This window comes from Melospiza melodia, chromosome Z (genome assembly GCF_035770615.1).
Source record: "Melospiza melodia melodia isolate bMelMel2 chromosome Z, bMelMel2.pri, whole genome shotgun sequence".
NCBI lineage: Eukaryota > Metazoa > Chordata > Aves > Passeriformes > Passerellidae > Melospiza > Melospiza melodia.
This window is the reverse complement of record NC_086226.1, coordinates 81,800-89,088: the sequence shown is the minus strand read 5'-3', so window position 1 is coordinate 89,088 and position 7,289 is coordinate 81,800. Positions and strand designations below refer to the sequence as shown.

The 7,289-nt window shown below is 43.5% G+C and overlaps 1 long non-coding RNA gene across 3 annotated transcripts; it reads left to right on the top strand.

Moving 5' to 3' along the window:
* The first annotated feature begins 611 nt into the window (after positions 1 to 611).
* Positions 612 to 7,083, top strand: LOC134432024 (uncharacterized). Of its 3 annotated transcripts, none has more exons than XR_010031189.1 (6): positions 612 to 783; positions 3,283 to 3,347; positions 3,966 to 4,029; positions 4,720 to 4,795; positions 4,916 to 5,683; positions 6,837 to 7,083. It is a non-coding gene; the product is annotated as an uncharacterized LOC134432024 (long non-coding RNA). The 3 variants fall into 3 exon arrangements; XR_010031190.1 differs by lacking the exon at positions 612 to 783 and having other exon boundaries at positions 3,150 to 3,347; positions 4,916 to 5,225; positions 5,566 to 5,683; XR_010031188.1 differs by lacking the exon at positions 612 to 783 and having other exon boundaries at positions 3,150 to 3,347.
* Positions 7,084 to 7,289: the final 206 nt, after the last annotated feature.

Here is a 7,289-nt window from a genome sequence, read left to right as displayed (position 1 = left end):
CTTTCCCATCAGTCAAAGGCTTTCATTTGGGGAGCGCCCCTTCTTTTCTGCTCTCCTAGGGGGTGAAATTGGAGGGGAGAACACATTTCTTTGCCCTTGTTGAAGTGAGGTGCGCCCCGTCTGCGGTTTCGGGGTTGGCTTGCGGGAAGCCGCAGCTCCGGCAGCGTTTGCAGGGCTGCAATGGGGCTGTGCCGCTGCATTGGAGGGCGCTGCCCGTGCCCGCGGCCCGGCCCGGAACGTTCCCGCTCGGGAGCGCTGCTGGCACGGCCCGGGCAGCTGCCGGGGCGCACGGGGGATTCGGCGCGGCCGGGCCGGCCGAGGGCGGCAGTGGCGGAGCCGCGCCGGTGCGAGCCGTGCGGAGCCGAGCGGAGCCGGGCCGGGCCGGCCGAGGGCGGCAGAGGCGGCGCGGGCGCTGCTGCGCCGGCCCGGGCGGTGCCGGCCGCTCCGTCCGCTCCGGGCGCGGGGCTCGGGCGCCGCCGGTAGCCCCGGGCCCGGTGCCGGCCCCGCCGGGCAGGGGCAGCGGGCGGGGCTCCCCGGGACGGCGCCGGCCCCGCGCGCCGGAGCGGCCGCCGCAGGAGCCGCTTTCCTGCCGGGAGCCGCGCTCCGTCCGGGGCCGGCAGCGAGCGCGGGGTTCGGCCGCTCCACGTTCGGCGGTGCCGTGGCTCGGAGGCGCTTTGGAGGCGTTGATGGCATCGCTGGGTTCGGTTTGCAGCGGGTGTCCGCTAAGGGATACGGTGTTCTTCCTGAGCGGCACGGTTCTCGGTGCCGGTAGGGATGATAAAGGTTCGTTTCGGATTGGGTTTTGTAGTCGGATATATATTTTTTTGCCGGGGTATTATGTTTAGAAGGGCGCGCAATGTTTTTTACGGGTCGTAGCGCGAAGCAGCGGTTCGCATTTTAATTCTGTTGCGGTGGCTTTTATTAGCGTGAGTGTGTAGTGTTTGTTTTGGGGGGCTTGGGGAAGCGTCCTGTCGTTCACAGCAGCGGGTTTTTAATCTCGATAATTGCATGTGTGTTTATCGTCTTCCAGGGCTTTTATTTGTTTGGTTTGTTTGATTGTAGTGTATGTTTTATGGTTACGGGTAATTTGGGGGACATTGTTTATGGTTACGTTTGTCTTTAGTCTTTGTGTTTCTTTCTAGGTGGTATTTTTATTTTGATAGCTTGAGGCACTATGGGTTTATTCAGTTGGGAATAAGTTTTTTGTTGCAGATTTCAGTTTATTTGGTTTTTGGTATTATTCTTGTTGTTGGTTTCTTTATTTTCTTTTTTTTGGTGGTTGTTGTTGCTGTCTTTTAATGTATTTGAGTATTGTTTATCAGGGTTTATTTTGGGAAGGTGGGTATTTATATGGTGGGTTTTTAAAGTATTTATTTATTTGGGTAGTTAATTTCTTAGTTTTTAGTGGTTGAGATGTTTTTCCATTTTGTTAATTAGTTCAGGTTTAAAGTTATTTTTACAGAGGATTGTTTATTCTTTGAGTTAGTGTAGAGGTAGAATTGCGTCGGTTTTTTCTTTTTTAGTAACGTTCAGGGTCAGTGGCACTGTCTTGAGTTTAGTAGATTGGTTTGACTTTTTTTTAGTACTTTTTGTAATTTGCTGTGTGTGTTTCTAGAGGATTTTCTTTTATTTTGGTTCCATTTTTCTGTCGTGATGAGAATTGTTATTGAAAAGAGTGTTCTTTGTTTTTTCGCTGACACTTGTTTGGCTGTTGGAGGTATCTTGATGTTTTTGGAAGATATTGGTGGGAATTTGATGCTGTTTGTTCTGTCATTTCATTTAGGAATTGGATTTTAAATATACAATTATGACTCTAACTATATTGAAACAAAAGAAATAGATGTGTAGCAATGGGAATGAGCCAATTTTATTTTTATATATTCGGTCAATTTTTAAAATTTAACATGTAACATGAGTCATTATATGTTACAATAAGTTATTCTAATTTTAATAGAGTATTGTGTATGTTTTTAGATATATGAATAGAGAATATAAATGTAAATAAAACCCAAACAAAAATACAAATATATAAATGTATTGCAACTATATGCAGATATATAAAAAATTAATAATAAATTGTAAATATAAAATAACATAAATTGATACAATATATAATACAAGTGATACTGCATATATTTTATGAAAAATATTATAGGAAATGGATGTAAAATAGATATAAATACGGATGTGATCTATCTATCTATCTATATCTATCATTTGTTGTATATTATGATAAATACAACTATAAAAAAACATTTAGGTAGTTTAAAATAATGGATGGTTTTGTTTTTTCTTTGCCAAAGCAGGGGTTTTCGTGTAAAAATTACAAATACAAATAATATAAAGGTAGAAATATGAGTATAGAAATATATCATAAACACGTTAAAGATTTATATGAAAATTAGAAATATAAGGAAAAATAAGTTGTAGCAGTAGATATGGTAAATAATTTAAAAAATATTTCCCGTATATTTTTGAATAAGGTGCATATTATATATAGTTATTAATATAATACATCAATATAAACGATAAATATATATAAAATATCAACTATCTATAAGAAGGAATAAAAGCTCTATGTCACGTGCAGCAGTAGAAAATTTCAGGCTCCCAGGGAATAAATAGTTTTCTTTAAATCATTTTCGTTTTGGAGTTTTTTTTTTTTTACTCTCGGGTAGCCTGAAAGTTTCTACTGCTGCTTTTTTATTCTAAAGGTGGAAAGGTAAACCAAGATTAGAAATATAACAAAGGGGAAGGGAAAGGAAAGGGAAGGAAAGGGAAAAGGAAAAGGGAAGGGAAGTGGTGAAAAACAGAGTGAAAAAAGTAAAAAGAGTTGGAGGGAAAAAGAGATGGCGTTGGGGAGGAGCGGTGCTGCCTCAGGTCCTTCCCCGCCCGGGGGCGAAGGACCCGTTTGATGCCCTGGAGGGACTGCAGCTGCCGGTGGCTCCCGGGGGACGGAGCGATGGCTGTCAGCCCGAGACTCCAACTCCCGGCAGGCCGTGCTGCCGGCGCGGCGTGTGACGCAACGGCTATCGCGGCACATGAGTGGCTGCCAGCCCGAGACTCCAACTCCCGGCAGGCCCTGCTGCTGGCGCGGCATGTGACGCAACGGGCGACCCGGCCCGCCATTTTTCTCTAAATCTTCGGTAAATACAGCTGAGTAAAATTAGCTTGGTTTTCTTCCTTCTTTTGTAACTGAACTGTTTTTATTAAAAATCCTATTTGAATATGTGGAAAAAGTGGGGATGTCCTGTAATAGATCGTCGCTTTTCTTGTTTACAGGGTACTGAGAAAATACGTCTCCCTTAGAGTCCCACGGAAAGGTTCTCAGTGCGCTCTCTATCAAGGTATGTATTTACAAATAAGTGATCCCTTTAGATATTTGCCTGTGTACCTTTTCCTGTAATTCAGAGCTTGCGTTCTGTGGGTTTTATGATAAACCTGTAAAACATGTAAAAATGGTTTTGCAAGTCTTAAAGCTTGAAGGCAGCAATAAGTGGATTTAGAGCCTGTTCTTGACCAGACAAAGAGAAAAAGTGTGACTTTGATGCTGAACTTGTCATTTTTCATTTGACTTGTCTTGAATGATTTAGGAATAGAGAGAACTAGAAAAAGAGAGAAATAGAATTGATTATTGAGCACTCCTCAAATGCTCACCATGATTCAGTGTAGAGCCAAAGGGAAGGGTGATGGAACAGAGCTCTGTGCTTTGGAAGGAAATAAATTTAAAGCTGACCTCCTCACAGAGTCTCACTAACTTCTTTTGTTTTAAAATACAAAATACGATTAGGAAGTGTTGGAAGTTAGTGTTTTGGGAAAGAAACGGCAGTTCCACAGAACATTCCATTGAACAGAGGCTCTGGGAACGATTCAAGTTGTAAGTGCTGTCACTGCAATCAGTTGGTGGTTCAGCCTTGAAACGTGCACTTGGCCTTCTATAAAGCACTGTTTTGTTTGCCTTTCAGTGCTATGAGTCTTGATAAATTGGAGAAGAGCCCAAGAGAAATTTTTCATCCCTTGATATAAAAGGTAGGAAGTGACTTTTTTAGGTTTGGTTCTTTTTCTTTATTATTTTCTGGAAATAAAAGTAATTAAGTATAGGTACTACTGGTTTGTTTCTTCCAGTAGCAGGTGATAACAATAGTAGTAGTACTAGTAAAAATCATAATAGAAATAATAACAATAGTAATGTAATACTACTTAAACTGTCTTTATCCATTGGACTGGCCATTTCAAATCAAAACTTCTAAACACAAATCAAACCATCATCCTTGTAGAATCTTTCACAGCAGTGGGCTAAAGATCCTGGTTTTGTTGACAGCATTTATTGGTTCTGGAAGAACAAGAGGGAAGTACAAGCCTAACTACTTCTAGCTCACAGACCCGTCCAGTGAAGCCAGCTTTGTGTTTTGGTGGGCTTGTGATGACTTTGAAATCAATTGCTCATTCCAGTAAAAAAAATTCATGTTTTTTTGAACGTGACAGCAGAAATAACTTTAGGCACCAACTGAATAATGATAGATCACCAGTTTAAGTTAAAAATGCATGCTATACTATCAAAATTTAAAGGTAAATTATTATGTATTAGGTGATGGTATAAAGTGTATGTTCTAATGTGTAATGCAAAGATACATACGTACCTGAAAGTCCTTAGAGGAAACAAATTTTTATGTCTGCTGTTTGATTGTTTACCATACGATATTTGGTTTCATTTCCCAGGGATCGGTGAATTTTAACTTTGGAGTCCCCTATGCTAAGGATGCTCAGCTTACAGGTGATGAAATGTTCAGTAATGGTGAGTTTTTCACCTTCTCTTTAATTGCTATGCTGATCTGAATAAGAAAAAAAAAAACAAAAGCAAGAGAAAAAAAAGGATGGTTTATTATTTTTTACGCTGTTATGTTTGTTTCCTCAGTATTTGCTGCAGCTCTGCTTACCCAAGCTTTGGGTTCCTTCTGTCCCACTGGGAGTTGCCCAATTTGGTTGCATCTGGTGAAATTCACCCTGAGACCTTACAGAAGCAGCTCCAACTACGTGAGAGCCATTTGCAGTTCTCTCCAGACGCCTGGAGAATGGGTGACGTTTCTGAGGATCCGGCGAGCGTGCTTCTGTCAAAACTCAGTCTGTGAAATTCCTGGGGAAAACCCTTCTGTGTCCTGAGGGGTTCAAACTCTGGTGAGGATCCAGTTATCAGGTGCTCACCTGGATGGTTCCGGCTCCCAAAGGTAACACTTGTACTCTTGCCCTGTAGTTTACATCTATTGTATTTTTGTTATTTTGCAAGATTTTTTGTCTTTGCAAAATATTGTGCATTTCACTCTTTGGAACCTCTCAGATGGTTCTTTGGTGCAGCACCACCCCAGGGGACACTTGGCTGCTGTCCTGAAGGGGTTGGTGGCTAGAATTGTAAATCCTGGAGAGTTTGTGAGTCTTCTGTCCCCAGGGAGGTGTCGTGCTTTGTTTACTTTTGTTCTGTTGGTTAGGCGCTGCTTCTCGTTGCAAGTATGAATTTCAAACTGCCCTGTTCTTATTTTAGCTGTTTTCCTGGTTCTCTCCCTACGGCAGGGAAAGACTCTCGTGTCCTTGTCGTCGGGCTCAGTGCTGTCCAAGAAGATACGGGGACTAAAAAAATCATAAGAAGCAAAATAGGACTGCAGGGAAAAGAAGCTGGAGAGAACAGAAGGTGATATTGTTATCCTTACCCTGTATTAGAGACATCCGCTGTGCTTTGATGCTGGCAGCTGCCAGGGGCTTGTTAGCTCTTTGTAGGCAGGTGTAGGTGTTCACTTGTAGTTTTTTTCTCTGGACAAGTCAATTCAAACTTTGCTAAGCTTATATTTGCAGATTACTCTCTAGCACAGTCCAGCATGACATTTTTGAATGTTGTAAAAATACCATGTTACTTGGAAATTGCTAATGAAGAGAAGCTTTAGGGGAAAATAAGATTTCAGGGTTGGAAGTTGTGAGAAGAATTTTGTGGGGATGTTAGACTGAAGTAAAGCACACTTGCAGCTGGACTGGCGCGCTGGCAGGTCCCCTATTAAACAGTAGTGCTGAGATTAGCCTGGGGGTTGCCCATTGTTTCTGTAGAAATCAATGTTTCCTGGTCTTCAGCGGGAAGCTGCTTTGAAAAGCTGGAAGGTGCAGCATGCTGACAATCTCCGTGCTTTGGATTAAAAGTAGATTTCAGAAGGGCCCTAAGCTTTTGTCTTTTCCTAGAAGTCAATGTAATCCTATCGAGGAGTTTTTAATTCTGTGTTGCCACGTCATCCGTCAGAGCCCCGTTGTACTAATCTTCATACAAGTACAAAACAAAAAATCAGACCCTGTCCCAAGCACTTAGAGGCCAGAACACGATTTCCTCGGGCTGCCATTTGTGTGCCATCGGTACTCCCCACGAATTGAGCCCTGTGGCTCTGACAGAGCCCCTGGATGCTGACGGAAGGGGGCTGGTCACAGACCCTGGAGGTGCCTGTCCCCCAGGGAGGGAGAGGCCGAGGCAGTGTGGCCTGCAGGGAGGGTCTCGTCCCCAGAGAGCAGCCGGCGACTCCATGCCTGCCCGGGGCTGCGGGTGCCCCCTCGGGGTGGACGCCTGCCCTCAGGTTTCCCTCTGGGCACCCGGGGAGGGAACCAGGTCCATCCGTGTGGCAGCTGCAGGGCCTGCAGGCTCTGGGCCCTGGAGCCGAGTGAGCCTGAGCTGCTGCATGCTTGCTGTGAGCTTTGGGGTGAGCGTGCATCACTGCAGGCCTGGGATGGATTGAAATGCGCTGAGGAAAGCAGAGGGAGGGAGGGAGGGAGGGAAATGCTCTGTTAACATGTGCCAATTCTTCTGTCAGACTCATCACGGCGGGACAGCGTGAAGACTGAAAGTGTAAGAAGATGTGGAGGGAAAGAGAGAATCTGACAGGAGCATCGGACGGACGAGTGCACGAATTTTGCTTTTTTGCTTGGATGTAAACTCAGGCGTTGAAAGGAATTTGGGAGTGAGAAGGGACATTTCAGAAGGAGAAGAAGCAAAAGAAGTTGTTGTTGTTGTTACAGTCCTGGCAAAATCTTTTGTTCTAGCTAATAAAAGAAGTTAGTTTAAAAAGAAAAAGGAAAAAATGTAGTGGTTTTTTTTTTCCTTCACTATGATATTCATTGGTGGTATATGGTGTGTTGTTTCATTTCTTGGTATTATTAACTCTGTGTAAATTGTTTTTTGAGGGAAGCTGACTTTCTGGATGGGTTGGTTTGTATTTGAAGCAGGATTAATTTCAATAGGATTCTTTCCTAGATTTCTGATGGGT